Source organism: Rhinopithecus roxellana, chromosome 5 (genome assembly GCF_007565055.1).
Source record: "Rhinopithecus roxellana isolate Shanxi Qingling chromosome 5, ASM756505v1, whole genome shotgun sequence".
Classification (NCBI taxonomy): Eukaryota; Metazoa; Chordata; class Mammalia; order Primates; family Cercopithecidae; genus Rhinopithecus; species Rhinopithecus roxellana.
In genome coordinates this window covers 113,645,688-113,663,298 of record NC_044553.1, presented here as the reverse complement: position 1 = coordinate 113,663,298, position 17,611 = coordinate 113,645,688, and the positions used below count along the sequence as shown (strand labels likewise).

At 44.8% G+C, this 17,611-nt stretch overlaps 1 non-coding gene across 1 annotated transcript; it reads left to right on the top strand.

Moving 5' to 3' along the window:
- The first annotated feature begins 15,698 nt into the window (after positions 1 to 15,698).
- Positions 15,699 to 15,802, top strand: LOC115897822. Its single transcript, XR_004057607.1, has one exon. It is a non-coding gene; the product is annotated as a U6 spliceosomal RNA (small nuclear RNA).
- The last annotated feature ends 1,809 nt before the right edge of the window (positions 15,803 to 17,611 follow it).

Below are 17,611 nucleotides of genomic sequence, written 5' to 3'. Positions count from 1 at the left end.
TTGTTTGGGCTGGGAATCAGGGCCCTGTGATCAGAACTACCTGGGGTAGTGGAGAGGAAAGAGAAGCAACCTGTGTCTTCCAGACCATGGTATCTGAAGTTTTCTTGGAGGAAGTCAAATAAATATGTGGGTTGAGGATGGGAGCTCTAAGCAGAGGATGTGGTGGCTCATTTAAGATCACACATTGACAAAGAGCAGAGTGGTGTCAAGATTCTGGGACAGAGGCAAGTTAGAAATAAAACTCTTGATGTTTTTCCCAAGGTCCATCATACAACTGAAATGGAAGACTATGGCTTGCTGACCAATTCTTGCTTATTTGGAGTTACTTTATATAGGGGGATAAGTGTCCCTTCAGGTGGACTGAGGGTCACCAGAAGATTTAGGGGAAGGACCCTGCCTCTGGGGATGCATATGTAGCCGTTTCTAATAAGTACTTTCTATGTATCAGAAAGCCGCCAAATAACACTGTTCCTCCTGTGAGTTCAGAACCACCTGACAGACAGACACAGGGGTCATATGGGGCTAGATCAGAAGATCAGCTTGATTGATAATGGATTGGTGGATGTAGCCTGGATATACAGCTACATCCTTGTACTAGACTCCTGCATCAGACACATCCATTCTCAAACCAGTCACGAGAAGAACTGGCCAGACACCGTAGGCTTTCTCATTAGGGCAGGCGCTCAGCGCATGGCATAGAGCACTCTTCCTGTGGGGGGTCAGATCCAAAAGAAAGAAACCAGATGGGGCTGAATCCAACATGCTCTGCTCCTTCTGTAAAACTCACCACCCAGAGTGAGCAGGAGTGAGGGGAGAAGGGAAAGGATAGGTGTGTTGCTCTGGTTCTTCCATGTGCGCACGTGGAGCTGGGGAAGTGGAAGTCTGGAACAGCTACTTTCCATATATTTACATGTACTAGCATATCTAGTTTCACAACACTCTGAAGTATCACTGTCCCCATTTTATAGAACAGGAAACAGGCCAAGGCCGTCTTCCAAGGAAGTGCTGGCTTGGGATTTGAACCAAGGAACCAAATGTCCTCTGATCTGAAAGCCCATGTTCTTTTCAGTGCCCTTTACCTGCTCCTCATTTGGAGTGCAGGGGAAGGGGAGGACTCCTGGCTCTCTTCTCCAGCCCTCACAGGGGTCCTGAAGCTGCCAGCTCACTTTGGGCTTGGTTGCTTGAGTTACCTCATGTGCCTGAGTCCATAAAGGCTTCTGTGGGAATGTGACAGATTTGAAGGGGTAAACACTGGGCCCGTACCAGGAAGGCTGGGAGTAGGGCTCCTTTCCTGTGGTGCTTAGCTTTGGTCTCCCCTGCAGGACCTATACCTGCTTGCTAGACCAGGCTGTCCTCACATGGCCAAAGAGGCTGCCACAAAGTCCTCACCTTGCCTCCCACCAGGATACACTGGGCCAGGGCAAGAGCAGCTGCTTTAGCTCAGCCCTTCAGGACAGGTCTGCAGTAATCAGCTCCTTCCAAGGAAGGGCTGGGCCCGCCGGGGTCTCTATTAGCTTAGGCATGCCCTTTAGGCTTAATTCTCTCTGGTTATGAAGGCCCAAGACTCAACCCATCCCCAGCTGGCCAGTCTATTTTGTTGGACTCTGACATTTTCCCCAAGCCTGGCTTTTCTCTTGATTTCCTTACAAGCCTTTGTGTCATTCACCAAGTTGTTATATTTCTTGCTTTTTCAGTCTCTGCAGATGTTCCAACTACTACACATCCCCCTTCTCCCCCTCCATACCCATCTTCCTCTTCCTCTCTCCCTTTATCCTTCTGTCTCTTCTTCCTTCTCTCTTCTTATTGCTCACCCCCGACCTTCTTCTTGACCTTCCCCTCTCTTCCTCCTTAATCCTTCCCCTTGAACCCCAGGGAGATAGGCCTGTCTGCAAAGGAAAGATCTTTGTCACGTGATTATTAAATCCCCAACATGTTATCTAGTAGAAGGCAGCACAATAGGAGTTTTCTTCTAGGGGCAAAGGGGCTATAAAGGATTTCCAAATATCGTAGAAAATTACCTGAGGACGCTGAGCTCAGGGTGAAGGTGGGTAACAGCCCCAATCCCCAGGGAGACGAAAGTTAACAAAAGGAGAGGGGAGGGTATTTTATTTTCATTCATTTTATTTTCTTGACAGTTTTGCCCAGAATTATCCCTGTCTGTATTATTATCACTTGTAAAAGCATTTTTTTCATACCATTTAATCTGTCAGACTTTTATTAAAGCCTAGATAAAAGTGGGGAAAAAAATCTCATCAACATCAGCCACCAGAAGGGAAATTTCAGAGACGGAGATGATCAGATTTCTAAGTTTATTGAAAAACCTATAGATAACTGCATGGCTGCTCATGCTATTTTATAAAACAAGTGCAGCCAGGCGAGCCATTTAATAATGTGGGAACTGTCGGCTGTGCAGATAGTGGACAGAGCATGAGCTCACCTCGGGAAGGCATAGGATCTTGCGGAAATGAACACTGCGGGCCGGCAGCACAGCGTCACTCTGCAGGCTGAGCCTCCCAGCTTCTTGGGAACCATCCACAGTGCAGCCAGCCACCATGGGACACGGTGCCCAGGTCTTTCCAAGAACAGTAGAGCCCACACTTATCCCCTCCCATGTCAGCCATACTCTGGAGCTCACATTTGGAGTAGTGACATGCTTTCAAAGGTATTTAATCTCACCACAATCATGAGATAGGTATGAAAACCCCTCTTTTCCAAATGAAGAAATTGACCACCATGGGAGGGAAGGAACATTGGTGAATCCACAGAGTGGAGTGGCAGTGCTAGGGTGATTACCTAGGGGTCCAGTTCCAGTTCCTGTGCTCCTTTTGCTCCATTGGGCTATCCCATCACCAAAAACAGTCTAGAGCCGGAGATGATAAAGAAACCACCCTTTGACCTGCAGGGTAAGCGTGTGAGAATTGGTGGGTGGGTGGGATAGGGGAGTCAGGTTTGGGCAATAGAACAGAGGAGTAATGTATACTCGAAATAGGTTCATTTCCTGACTCCCCCACTTATCTGTGTGACCTTGTGTATGTCACTTAACTTCTCTGTGCCTCTATAAAATGAGGAATGATAATAGTATCTACCTCACAGGCTTGTGGTAAATGTTAAAAGAGATAATGGATCAAGCATTTAATAAAGTATAGTAAGTTGGATAAACGGTATAGAGTTGGGCCCACTTTTGGAATCAAAAGAGATTTGTAAAAGTGCCTCACAAATGTCTGTCCTGTAGAGGTGAGCAAGTATTTTCAATCCCTTCCTGATATCTTTCCTGTGGCTAAGAATCCTTACAGGCACTTGGGGCCCTTGCCTTCCCTGCTGTGGACTAGGATGCCTGTAGGTACCAGGTTAGGAGAACTACTTCTTAGAATTGCCCTGTGACTGTACAATGTGCTATCTGTGGCCCTGCCGTTGATTCACAGTATAACCTTGAGCTGACCTCAGTCTTACCTGGCTGGGCCTCTGTTTCCTTAGTTATAAAGGGAGAAGGACAGAGCTAGGTTTGAGGAAGTGTAGTGTGTGAACTTCTACATCAGAATCAACTCCATTGTTGATGGCTGAAAATGTTGATTCATGGGCCTTGCCCCACATTGGCTCAGTCACAAACTCTAATGTTGCTCTAGAATGTATATTTGTAAAAAGTCCTCTCCACTTGCCCATGCCCTGGCCTAACTCTCAGAGATTCTGATATAATTGACCATTAATACATAATGAAAGTAAATAATGGATTAATAAATTAAAAATTGATTTACTTTTTAACTTTGGTTGTTTTTAAGATTTTCGTGTTTGTTTTTAGCAGTTTTACTACATGTGCCTAAATGTGGTTTTCTTTGAACTCCTCTAGGGTTCATAACACTTCTAGAATCTGTGATTTGATATGTTTTGTCAGTGTTGGAAAATTCTCAATCATCTTCTCTGTAAAAATTGTTTCTGACCCATTTATTGTTTTCCTCTCTGGGACTCCAATTACATGTATGTTGGACCTACTTGCCATGTCCCATTATGTCCCATACTTACCCTTCTACTACCACCTGTATTTTCCATTCCTTTTTTCCTCTCATTCTTTCAGTGTGGATATTTTCTATTGACCTATCTCTGAATTCACTGATCTTTTTATCAGCTGTGTCTAGTTTGCTATTAAACCCATCTATTGAGTTCTTAGTTTTAATTATTGTATTTTTCAGTTCTAGAATTTTCATTTGATTTTTTAAAATAGATTTTAACTCTTTGCTAAAATTAATTTTCTCTTGGAAATATTAATCAGTTATTTTGAAAGTCTTTGTGTGATCATTCCAACATCAGAGTCTCCTTAGAGCTTTTTCTTTCTACGTCTATTTTTTCTCTTGGTTTCTGGCCTTTCACATCTCCCAATATGCTTTATAATTCATTTATTTAAAAAAGTTTTTTTGTTTTTAAATTTTGTTTTGTTTTGTTTTGTTTTAGATGGAGTCTCACTCTGTTGCTCAGGCTGGAGTGCAGTGGCGCAATCTCTCAGCTCACTGCAACCTTCACCTCCCAGGTTCAAGTGATTTTCCTGCCTCAGCCTCCCAAGTATCTGGGCCTACAGGCGCATGCCACCACACCCGGCTAATTTTTTTTTTTTTGTATTTTTAGTTGAGGCAGGGTTTCACCATGTTATCCAGGATGGTCTTGATCTCCTGACCTTGTGATCTGCCCACCTCGGCCTCCCAAAGTGCTGGGATTACAAACGTGAGAGCCACCACACCTGGTCTTATTTTTGTAACTTTTTATTGAATGTCAGGCATTGTGTATGAAAAACTGAAGAGAGAATTCGAGCATCTGGATGATGCTATTTTCCCCTTAGAGCATTTACTTCTGCTTTTGGAAGTTAGGATAGGGGCAGATTGTTATAATCCAGTCTGAGATTGAGCAGATTTGGAGCCAGGCTTTAGTCTTTGTGAATACTGGCTTATTTTGGGTTAGTGCTTATTCCCAGTCTTTAGGAGTTCCTTCTGAAAGCTTGGGTTGTATACCAGGGCTGCTCCTTTTTGGCGATGGCTGAACTATTTTTGTTTCCCCAGGATGGTGGGGCAGCAAAGCTCTGCTTAGCTTTGTAGCCTCCTAGCTGCCAGTTTCTACTTCATTTCTCCTCTTGGCTTCACTGATCAGTTCCTACAAGCACAACTTCTCAGCTTTTAAGTTTTTCTTAAGAATCAACAAATACTTTGAGGCAAAAAGCTGTGCCAAGTATCAGGTTCAGTTCTGTGCTTTCTTTCTCTCTGAGATCTTGGTGCCTTAAGACCTCACCACATTTGATAGCTCTCTGATGTGTTCAAACAGGGCATTTCTATTTGTTCTTGGTAGTAGAGTTGATCTGAATATGTTAGCCTATCAAAGGCAGAAATGGAACTCCGTGATAATGGTTTTTAATCTCTTCAGGTGATTTGAACGTAAGATGCACTGGACAAAATCAACTCCTTGCCACATCATAAGAACCACCTTAGGCTGTTGTTTAAAAATGTTGATTTTTCTGGTATTATCCTAGACGTACTGAACCAGAATTTCCAGAAAAAAAAAAAGACTGATTTGTTGTGCTAGCAAGTGCTTCTCACAAAGGCACACTTGAGAAGCACTGAATAAGTGGCTCTTTAGAGTCCTTTTTGCTATGGTTGCCTAAGCATATTCTGGTGACCCTAGTGACCCCACCCATGCAATGAACCCTGTATATATAGTGGCAGGAAAGAGCCTGGTTATTCTGATATGCAGAGGGGCATGCCTTTACCACCGCCTTCGACTTTATTTTGCATTCTCTAACTCCATGAGTGGTAGCTCTCTTTGCTGAATTATTTCTAATTTTTTCCATGGACATTTTAATCAGAGATGAAAAATGACTGCTCTTTTGCTAGCAGTTCAATCTAAGAGGAAGTTATTTGCCTCTTAGAGGTACATTAATTTGCAATGGCTTTCATGCAGAAGGCAGAGGGATATTGTGGACAGGGACTTGGATTCTGGGGATCAGGCATAAGCCCAGGGTACTTGGCTCGGGAATTGTAGTAGTCACTTGCCCCTTCCTTTCCTCCCTCCACTAATGTAAGTTTCCTTTGCCTGCTTGAGGGTATCTCCAAATTAGGTTCTTTTCCACCTACCAGTGGTAGGACTAGAGTGCAGTTCTGATCCTCATCTCTGGAACCCTTTCTCACTCCTGCTGGCTCCTCTCCAGTGGATTCCCCACTGTCCTGCACCAACTCCCTCCCCTTCGTCTCTCGCCCACCTTCTTTTCTCCTTTTCTTCTCTTGTCCTTCCCTTCTCTTCTCCTCACCTCCACCCCAATCTTGTTTCCCCCATTCCAAAATCAGAACAGAGGCTGTAGTATCCTCTTGTGGACCTCCCTCAACTGCTTCAGCCTTCTCTAGGACCAGCTGTCAGCAGAAGCAGAGCTCATGCAGGAGGCCAAAATGGTCCAATTCCTTTTCTCAGGGCTATCTAGCAAGACCAGTTCCTGTGGTTCTCTCTGGCTCATGTGGGGATGCTTCCCACTTTGGAGGTCTATGATTGTCCTAGTCCATGGCTGCCCAGTAAGTGCTACTTAAATCAGTAGGAAAACAATGAAGTGTGCCCAGTGGTAAAGGGGCAAAGGACATAAACAGGTAATTCACACAGGAGGAGACACAGATAGCCACAAATATAAGAACTATTTAATTTCACATTTCATCAAAGAAATGCAAGCTGAAACCATGTGAGTAGTAAAAAATTATCAGACAAGTCAAGTTTTGGCTATGATGCAGGGAAATGGACACTCATACTGCTGGGAGAAGTGCATGCTTTTTAGTCTTTCTGGGGAGAAAATTGGCAGAATATAACAAAAGTCTTATAATTTTCTATGACTTTTGAATCTGTCATTCTACTTTAAGGAATTCATCCCAGTGAAATAATGTATGTGATCTGCAAAGCATTATAGACGAGTATATCAGCATGAGGCTGTTTTATTGTAATAGTGATGACTGCTGCTACCCAGCGAAATATAACCATACAATAATAAGGGGTTGCTACATTCATGCCAGTTGTACACTCTATTGTCATTAAAAACATCATACACAAATATTTAAAGAGGAGGAATGTTCACACTCTTTTTTTAAAAAAAATAAAATAAAAACAGTGTATCATAATAATTGCATTTTGGTGGGGAGGAACCAGCATAGAAAAAAGATCAATGGACGCAAAATGTTACTATGTCTGTCTTGTGTATTTTATCATACACAAAAATCTAAGTAATATGATTATTAAAAAAGAGAAGAAGAAAACAAAAATTCCTGGCATGTAGGAAGACTGGCCGGCCTGCATTCTAGTCCTGAATTTGCCTCTTGTTCTCTGTGAGGCTTTGGGCAGGTCACCTCAGCTCTTTTGATGGGCAGTTTCCTCATCTAAAGCAGATCTGGCCCTGTGTAGCAGTATTCATGTCTGTTCAGTGGTTTACCAGTCCCTTTGCTAACCCTTGTTTTACTTTGATCTCACATCTGTGCCTTGTAGATAAGCACTCTGTGGGCTGTTGGCTATTTTACCATCACTTGATAATTGGGTATCTCCAAATTCGGTTCTTTTCCAGCTACCAGTAGTAGGACTAGAGTGTAGTTCTGACCCTCATCTCTGGAACCCTTTCTTACCCCTGCAGGCTCCTCTCCAGTGGAGAAACTCACCTTATTTTCATGTACTGTGATACAAAGAAAGGTTTTTTAAGGGTCATTGGAGGGCAAGCATTTGAAGGAACTAGAGTAGCCTGGCTAATGACCTGGTGCAGTGGCTGAGTCACAGCTGGTCTGGAGGGCAGATGATCCACAAGGTTGGGTCTGGGGTCAGTTAGTAGTTGAGGATTGGGGCGTTGGGAGCAGATCAAGGCCAGGACTGAAATAGCCTAGGAAAAGTGTTGAAAAACAGAAAACAGTCATTGAGAGAACTGCTCCAGGTTGAGGGGATGCTCTAGGAATGGTAGCTTTGCTGGAGGTTCAGCTCAGGCTCCTGGGGGTCAGATACCAGTACTTGGAGGCCTCAAGAAAACAGTGGGAGCCAGCCCCATAGGGCTTAGCTGGGCAAAGGAGAGACATTTTTAAGGCTGTGAGCAGGCATGACAGGCATTACTGGAGAGCCCAGAAACAAGGATTTGGCACATGCAGGCTTACGTGCAAATTGCAAGTCTGCATTTCTGTAAAATAGACAGCAAAGGAAAATGTGTAATAGATGGACCAATCTAAAGATAGCCTGGAAAAATGAACTCACTTAAGTAAAAACCAAGCAGTTTACTTCCTGCTCACTAGCAGGTCGAAGCCTAATCTTTAAAACTGATGTCCTTATCTCAGAGCTCCCCAGGTGATAATATTAGCCCTCACTGACATGGTCTCTATCCTCTCAATAAATACCTTTCCCTCTAATAACAACGATAAAAATGTAGCTTTCTAGCCCACGGGGCTGTTTTTTGATTCCTAATATGCCCTGAACTGAACTCCTTGGTTTATGGAAGAAGCTCAATGTGAAACTGCAGATCGACTCTTTCATCACAATCCTTTTAATTACTGCACGTACCCAATTTTATTATCCAATTATGGGTAAGATTAAAGTTCATCAAACTACATGTTTTATGTGAAGTTCCTTCATTTCCAAAAGATCAGTGGAACATTAAAGAACAAATGAAACAGTCAGTTGCAGATTATACAGGTTGATTTATTATTGATCTTCCATAAACAGCAAAAACTGGCTCTGATATTTTCCCCAGCATAATAGGCCTATGTATACAGTACCCTGTATATCTTTTCATTTCAGCCTTGAAAAAAATACGATATATCCCCAGTGGGACTCATAATTTCGCTGAATCTATAGTGCTTAAGGCTCCACAGCGCCCAGCCAGTTTGTTACAGCAGATGGATGAGAGCCCACTGTTTCATGAAATTGCTTTTGAATATTTGCAGGATGACCTTTTCCCACACTATCCCATGAAAATGCATTAACTCCTTCTGCACAAGATGGAAAAATGCTTTGCCGAACCATGCTCCTGCAAGGTGAAACATGACAGCTTTTAATATAAAATCTTTCCTGACGTGTTCCCCACTGTCAAAAACAATCTCTGTTTCCTAGAAGTTCCCTTTCAGAGAGAGGAAAGTGGAAGGAGCAAACGCAACTCCTGCGTGACATTTACCAAGGTCACACAGCTGGTGGTGGGTGGTGATTTGTTTTTCTAAGACCACCAGAGCGGGCACAAAAGAACCAGCGAGTAGGCAAGTGTAGGAGCAAAACTGCAAGTTATTTTGGTCACCTAAGGTGTGGGGAAGAGGTCTGTCGGCCTCCAGCAAAGAAGATCGACAGAGTCCCTCGGTGGGGCTCTCCGACGGAGTTCCTGCAGTCCCGACATCCCGACAGGAGTGGAGGACTGAGGAATGCCGCGCGTGGCGTCCGTCCGGAGTGGCTTTTCTAGGAGTGGGCGGGCAATAGGCGGGGCATGGGCGTGTCGGGGGGGGGGGGCGTTCCGCAGGTGCGGCCAGGTAAATCTTGGTCTCTTCGGATTGATGTCACCTGGCGCATGCCCGGTTGGTCTGCACCCTCCCTGGGTGCTGGCTGCATTTTCGCGCACGCGGGAAAAGTTGGTGAAGAAGAACCCGGAAGTGCACCATCTTGCCTCCGTTCGTCCAAACAGGTGGTGCCAGGATTATAATTCAGGTCTGGCTATCACCAAAGTGTTTGCCTCTTCCATGTCCCTGGAGCACATTGTTTATGCCTGTATTGTAGCTTTATCCTTTTCTTCCCTTTTATTTGAGCGATTTCAGCCCATTTTCCTTCCATCATAACGTGAGCTTATGGTTTTATGTCTGTTCCTCTTTGCCACCACTTCAAGTGTACCTTGCATTTAGTAGCTACTTGGTGTATCAATCAGGGTTCAATCAGAGAAGCAGAACCACCAGGAGGTCCTGCATGTATTAATACATATCAGGTTTTGTTATAGGATTTGTTAGAGGAATTTGGCTTTTGCATCTTGTGCTAGAGCTTGAAGTCCACATACCAGGTTGTTGGGTAGAGAAGATGGAGGTGAAGTAGGGGAGAGCGAGAGAGTGCTGGAACCCCCAAGCACAAGTTGGAGACCATGGGATGGACTGGGTCCTGGGTTGCTTCTTTTGCCTCTGACCTTGATGGTATAGGTGTTCTACAAAAGCCGGGGCCCCTCATCCTGCAACCAAGCATGTGTTCCTGGCCTGGGAGTTGGAGAAGCTGAAGCAGGATGCAGGGGAAGCTGGAGCAGTTGCAGGCCTGGCTGCAAGTCAGATCAGTGGCAGCATGCGGGAGCAAAAGGCTGCTGCTTCTCTTCTCTGCAAATCTCCCATAAGGATCTCCCTTGGGCCCTGCCCTAATGGGAAACCTACAGGAGAGGGAGTTCTGGGAAATGTAGTTCATCTTAACCAAGTTGTCACATTAGAAAGTCACTGTGGTCCACTTCTGTCAACTTGACACCCACATGGATCGCCTTCAACCACTCTCCAAATAAAGACAAGAGCAGAGTCATGCTTCTGCATAACATGACACAACCAATGCACACAGAGCCAAACACTTTCTCACCCTTTCCCCAGAAGAGGGTGGAAAACCCCTTTTTGTCTTGGAGTAAGTCTACTCTTGTCTTAGCTGCTTCACACTCCCCCTTTGATACATGTAACTTAAATCCTGAGATACACATGCAGTTGCTACTAACCCCATCTATGTAGATGATAAAGGAATGGCAGAGGTGGAAACACATGTGGTTCATATATATGAACATGTATATAAAAATTAGAAAGACATACTCACAAATATTATAATCCTTATTTCTGCAACTGGTCACATGGTCATAGCTGGTATTTACAACCACCTTTATTCATTGTTCATTCAACATTTCCTTTGCCTTCAGCAAGAATGGCAGGTTGTAGGTCTAGGCCAGGAATCAGAAAACGTTTTTTGTAAAGGGTCATATATTAAAATGTAGGCTTTGAGGACCATTCAGTCTCCATCACAACTACTCAACTGGGAATAGCTGTGTTACAACAATAACTTTATTTACAAAAACAGGATTTACCAAGCTGGATTTGGCCTGTGGGCTATAGTTTGCTGATCACTGGCCACGGCCATGAGCAGTCCTGCCTGAATTGGATTGTATTTTAGTTTTACATTAACTTTAGTCATAGAACAAGGGAGTACTAAAAGGCACCCCAGAGTATTTCCTGAATCCCAGACATGCTCCTCCTTACCCTATTACATAGGACCAACCCATTTCACTCGTGAGAGTCAGGATCAATCATTCCCACTAGTGCAGTGACCCCTTTTGCCTGATGACTCAATGACAAGAGGGGCTCAGAGTGGCTGGGTGGCAGACTCCGCATCCAGGTCAGTGGAACCACTGGTGTGTCCCCTGGTGGAAACATTCTTCCCTGTGGTTGTGAGACCTCTAGGTACAGAGCCTAACGTCATTGGGATGAAAAGTGTAACTTTTGTTAGTAGATATCTAAGGATAATAGGGAGATAAGCCACTTTGTCCCTGGTTAGAAGCTGCTGACCCCTGATGGAAATACTAGAATTTAGCAGTCTCCATATTTTTATTCAGTTAGCAAACACTTATTAAGTACCTACTGTGGTGCCTGGCACTGGCTGGAATGCAGTGGTCACCAAGACAAAGATTGTTGCTCCCTTTCTGGAGTTCCCAGTCTAGCAGTAGAGATAGACATTACACAAATCAGCAGACACAGAGTTACAAATGGATGCTATGATCGAAAATAACAGAGGGGACCTACTTTAGTTAGGGGGCCATAGAAAGCCTCTCTGAGAAAATGACTTTTAAGATGAGACCTGAAAAATAAGAAAAGTAGATTTATGCTAGGACCAGTGGGAAGCGCATCCGAGGCAGGGAACAGCTTGATAAAGGCCCTGGTTTTTTCCAGTCCAGTTTGGGTGGAGAAGAGTGAGCCATGGAAAATGTGGTGTAAACTTGGAGAGAGAGTCACAGGATGGATTATGCAAGGCTGCAGGGCTAAACGGTTAGGATTTTATGCATTGGGTACATTGGACAGCCATGGAAAGGTGTTAAGCAGGGAAGTGGCTGCTTTGGTTGCTGGTGGAGAGTGATTGGTAGGAGGGCAGGAGAGAATGTGAGGAGATAAGGCAAGAGGCCCTTGCAGTCATCCCAGTAAGACATGAGGGCACCTTGGGTCAAGTGATTGTTGTGAAAATAAGTGGGTGGATACTGAAGATATATTTTGAAGGCAGTATTGTTAGTGCTTGCTGAGGGTTTGATTGTAGAGGAAAATGGAAAAGGAGGAGTCAAGGATGACTGTCAGGTTTGGGGCAGGTGGGTGCCTCTGCTATGTATGTACTAGAGAAGATTGGCAGAAAGACAGGGTGAAATGAATTTTTTATTGTAGTTAAACATATATAACATAAAATTTATCATCCTAACCATTTTAAAGTATACAGTTCAGTGACATTAAGTACATTCACATTATTGTACAGTCATCACCATCACCCATCTCCATAATTTTTCCATCATCTCACTCTGAAACTATGTGTCCATTAATCAGTAACTCTTCATTCTCTGACCCCCCTCCTGCCCTTGGCAACCACTATGCCATTTTCTGTTTCTATGAATTTGACTACTCTAGGACCTTGTATAAGTGGAATCATACAGTATTTATCTTTTTGTGATTGACTTATTTCACTTAGCATTATATCTTCAGTATTCTTCCATGTTATAGCATGTGTCAGAATTTCCTTCCTTTTCAAGGCTGAGTAATATTCCATTGTATAGATATACCACATTTCATTTATCTACTCATCTCTCAATGAACACTTGGGTTGCTTCCACTTATTGACTACTGTGAATAGTGCTGCTATAAACATTGATGTACAAATAAGGGCTGAAGTTCCTGCTTTCACTTTTCGGAAGTGGAATTCCTGGACTATAGGAGAATTGTGTGTTTAACTTTTTGAGAAACCATATTGTTTCCATAGCAACTACACCATTTACATTCCCAGCAACAGTGCACAAGTGTTGCAATTTTTTATACCCTTTTCAACATTCATTTTTAAATAATAGTCATTTTAATGGTTGTGAGATGGTGCCTCACTGAGGTTTTGACTTACATGAAATACAAATTTAAGTTTTGACATGCTGGGCTTGAGATTCTTGTGAGACATCCCAGTGGAGGTGTCAGACAGACAGTTGGATGTCAGAGGCTGGAGTTCTAAAGAAAGGTAGGGTTAGAGGTTAATGTTCATGTCACCAGCACATAAGTGATTGTGCAGGGCCTGGAGGAGGCCACTGAGAGAGTTAAAGGAGAGCACCCAGAGTGGGTCCTGTGGAAATCAACCAAATAGAGGTGGGGGAGAAGAGGGAGAGAAAAGCCATTGCAGTTTGGGGAAGCGGGAGAGTGGTCCTGTAGAAGCCCAGAGAAGGAGCTGCTTCAAGAAGGATGGGGTGGCCACCTGTGTCAGGGGAGCTATGAGGCCAGGTGAATTCAGGTAGCTTGGGTCACCTAGATGCTGTGCTGGTGCAGAAAGGATTTGAGGAGCTGGGGCTCCAGCAAGTGTGAGGTGAGCTTGAACCATCATGGACGGTTTTCATTGTAGCACTGAGGTTACTGCTTTCAGAAACTGTATCATTCAATTATGCATTCCCTGTCTGCAGGTTGATGGAACCTGCAGAAGTGCCCATTGTCCTTTCCTGTTTTAAGTGGGTGGAGGACAGTTTTCCATGAGGTTCCATATTAGGCCTTGCTAAAACCTCTTTCTGGAACAGAAGGTCAGCAAAATTGTTGGGTCCAAAAGAGGGATGCTTATGCAAATTGGGATGATAGTTGGGATGATAGTTGGCTCTGTGAGTGTCCTGATATATAGAAATGTATGTCATTTAGGGCTTGCATTGGTTGCATATGACAGAAAACTCATCTAACTGTGGTGTAATCACACAAAAGTTGGTTTTTCACATGTAACAAGAATACTAAAGAAGGCTGTTCAGGACTGGTTCAGTTCCTTAAAGGAAAAACCAAAAGTCCAATTGTCCAGGTTTCATTTGGCTCTCTGCTTTGCCATTCTTAATGTGTGAGTTTTATCTTCATGGTTGCAAAATGGCTGCTGTTCTTCCAGCCTTCACTTTCACATTCCAGGCAGAAAGAAGATAGAAAGGCAAAGGCACAGACCATGCCAGCTGAGTCGGTTTTGTTTTCCTAAGTTCTCACACAGTAAACTTCTGTTTGCATCTCATTTGCTGGATGGGTTCACCTAGTCTAGCTGCAGAGAACTGGAGAGGTATTTTTAATTGGACATATTGCCATGCTGAACAAAATCAGAGTCCTATTGTTGGAATAGAATATGGAGAGAAGGAGAGATGGGTATTAGCTAAGTCACTAGCAGTGTCTGCTGCAGCTAGGAAGAAAGAGTAATGGGCTGGGGGTTCAGGAGAGGAGGAAGCAGAGCATAAGAAAGAGTAAGGGTCGGTGGTGGTGGCTCATGCCTGTAATCCCAGCACTTTGGCAGGCCAAAGCGGGTGGATCACCTGAGGTCAGTTTGAGACCAGCCTGGCCAACATTGTGAAAACCCATCTCTACTAAAAATAAAAAAGTTAACTGGGTGTGGCGGCACACGCCTATAGTCCCAGCTACTTGCAAGGCTGAGGCAGGAGAATCACCTGAACCTGGGAGGCGGAGGTTGCAGTGAGCTGAGATCGCACCACTGCACTCCAGCCTGGGTGACAGAGTGAGATTCCATCTTAAAAAAAAAAAAAGGCTGGGCGCGGTGGCTCACGCCTGTAATCCCAGCACTTCGGGAGGCTGAGGCGGGCAGATCATGAGGTCAGGAAATCGAGACCATCCTGGCTATTAGGGTGAAACCCCGTCTCTACTTAAAATACAAAAAAAAAAAAAAAAAAAAAAAAAGTAGCCAGGCATGGTGGCAGGCGCCTGTGTTCCCTGCTACTCGGGAGGCTGAAGCAGGAGAATGGCATGAACCCGGGAGGCGGAGCTTGCAGTGCGCTGAGATTGCGCCACTGCACTCCAGTCTGAATGACAGAGGGAGACTTTGTCTCAAAAAAAAAAAAAAAAATAGAGAGCAAGGCCACTGATGCCTCAGTGGTGCTCATTGTAAAGCTGAAATGTCATGTCAGCAGTTTTTAAACGGTGCTTGAACTATTTTCACCTCTTTCTGAATGCGTCTTTCTTGACTCAGCAAATACCTAAAGTGTTTCCTGTTACTCTAATTTGTATACTCATTTGAATCTCCTTCTTTACAAATGCCCAACTTGTGAGACCATAACATTTTTCTTTATTTATAAACAATTCTTTCTGGCTGTTTAGGAAAAGAAAAAGATGGATAATTAAAAAACGCATAATTACCCCAAAACAACATAAATTCTACTTTGGTGTCCCAGGAGGGAACTCTATCCTGGAGAATTCATGAATGCCTGACCTGGACAATTGTAATGAAAAAAAGTCACAGGAGACCAACATTTTGAATTATTGATTAGAAGGGATTTTTCAGGCTCTTTTTGCTTAATTATGCACTCTAAAAGAGGTGACGCAGACAGAGGGAGAGACTGAAGATGCAGAGGTTTAGAGTAGGTGAGAGATGGGAAACCGCTGTATTGTGTTTACCTTTTTATGAAGCTGTACCTTTGGAGTTCATGGGCAGTGGCTCAGAAAAAAGGGTTCTTGAAGGAGGAGCTTAAGGATTGAATAATGAGTTCCATGCTTGCTTCGACAGCACAGATACCAAAATTGTACCGATACAGAGATGAGCATGGCCCCTTTGCAAGGATGACATGCAAATTTGTGAAGCATTCCATGAACAAAAAAAAAGAGAGATCCCTGCTGGTCTTTTGACAAAGAGATTTCTACATATGAATACTGTGCTTATCCCGTGGGGTGGACAGGTGGACCAGGTGCCTCCCTTCACTGCACACTTACTCTGAGAATCCTGGCATCTTGACACAGGCTCCCCGGAACCCCATTTTCCTGAGAATCATGTGCTGGGCTTCCCGGGAGAAATAGTAGAGAGGCATTCTGGGATGAAGGCCTGATTTGGGGGTAAAGGGATCAAGATTTTGGAACTAAGGCTGCTCTATGCTCACGAAGGAACATCTGAATAACCTAGAAAGCATCCCGGGAAGGGTCAGTTGCTGGGCCTGGTTTCTAACTAGGATGCTCTTTTGTGGGTAATGCTGGGTGCTGTCATTCTGGTGGCTGCTAAGCCAGCCCTGGGATGCTCATCACCAAGTCCTGTCAAGTTGGCAGTGCCCTCCGGGATTCTGCTTTCTGCCTTGCTGGCTGCATTCTGTGGCCTTCTCTCATCTCAGTCCATCCAGAAGCTGCTGCATGTGTTCCTTGCTCTCCTAGAATGCTCCCCGGCCCCTTCGCCCTCAGACACAGTGGGTGACCCCCTCCCACTATCAGAGCTCTGCTTACTTGTCACTTCCTCCAGGAAGACTGCTGGCTACCTCCTTTTCCTATACTAGGTCAAGGCCTCCTGTTAAACACTTTCCAGCATCTGGTGCTTTTTATTCTTACAGTTTATTGCAGTTTGTGATGAAACGTTTATTTCCACGATGAGATGCTTAACATCCATCTTTGTCATTAGGCTGTATGCCCCACCAGTGCAGGTGCCATGCCTGGTGTTGCTTACAGTGATATCTCCAGAGCCTTCCTCACCACTGGGCACATAGTAGGCTTTGACTAAACAACTCTTCCTCTCCACCACCTGAGGCTGATTTATAGTTCCCATTTTATGAATGTGGAGGCTCAGAGGAGTTCATTGACTGACCTGAGGTCACACAGTAAAGGTTACTGGTTAGGGTTGAGCTGGAATTCGCACCCACATCTGGGAGGTGCGAATTCCAGCTCAACTCTTGCACCCAGGGAGTGGCCGCCAGTGAGCCCGGAGCAGAGCAGATGGCAGTAGCCTCATCCTAACACCAAGGACCTTGCTGCAGTGGGCAGTGCTGTGGACTCACACACCCTGGATTCGTTGTTGGTGGCCACTATCCTTGTCTGAATGATGTCCCCTGTGTCCGCTTGTGCTAGTGGGACCTGTGAGCCTGTCCCCAGTGGGTACATGAGGACCACGATAAGGCCACTTTTCTCCAGCCAGGCTGGGCCTTAGGATGCTCAGCCAGACTCCCCACCTTGCCATTCTTGGATTCCTTCCTTAATTTGATCCTTTGGATTTAGGGCACACCTTTGCCAGCAGGATGCCATCCTTCGTTGTTGTGTGACAGTTTTGAATTTAGGGCAGATTCACCTAGAGCTGGCTGTTCTACCATTGTGCCACCCACAGACACTTCCATCTCGCCCCCCTTGTCCTCTGTGAGACTCAGCAGCTGGCACTGTGTGCCTGACCCAGATCATGTGTCTGGACACTGCCTGCCTCCTGTGGGTGCTGGTTCCATGGTGGCCCAGGAACCCCTGCTGCCAGCAGGGGCCCTCAGCCAGGGCCTGGCACACTGTGCCCAAGCAGATGGCACTGGAATGTGATGAGACTCCCCTTCAGGGCAGGGAGCGGAGAGAGGAGGGTTGGACAGAGGGCCTGGGTATTATTTGGAATCACTTTGTCACTGGAGATGTACCAGGTGCATCCTTAGAGCTCAGAGCAAAGTGACCGTGCT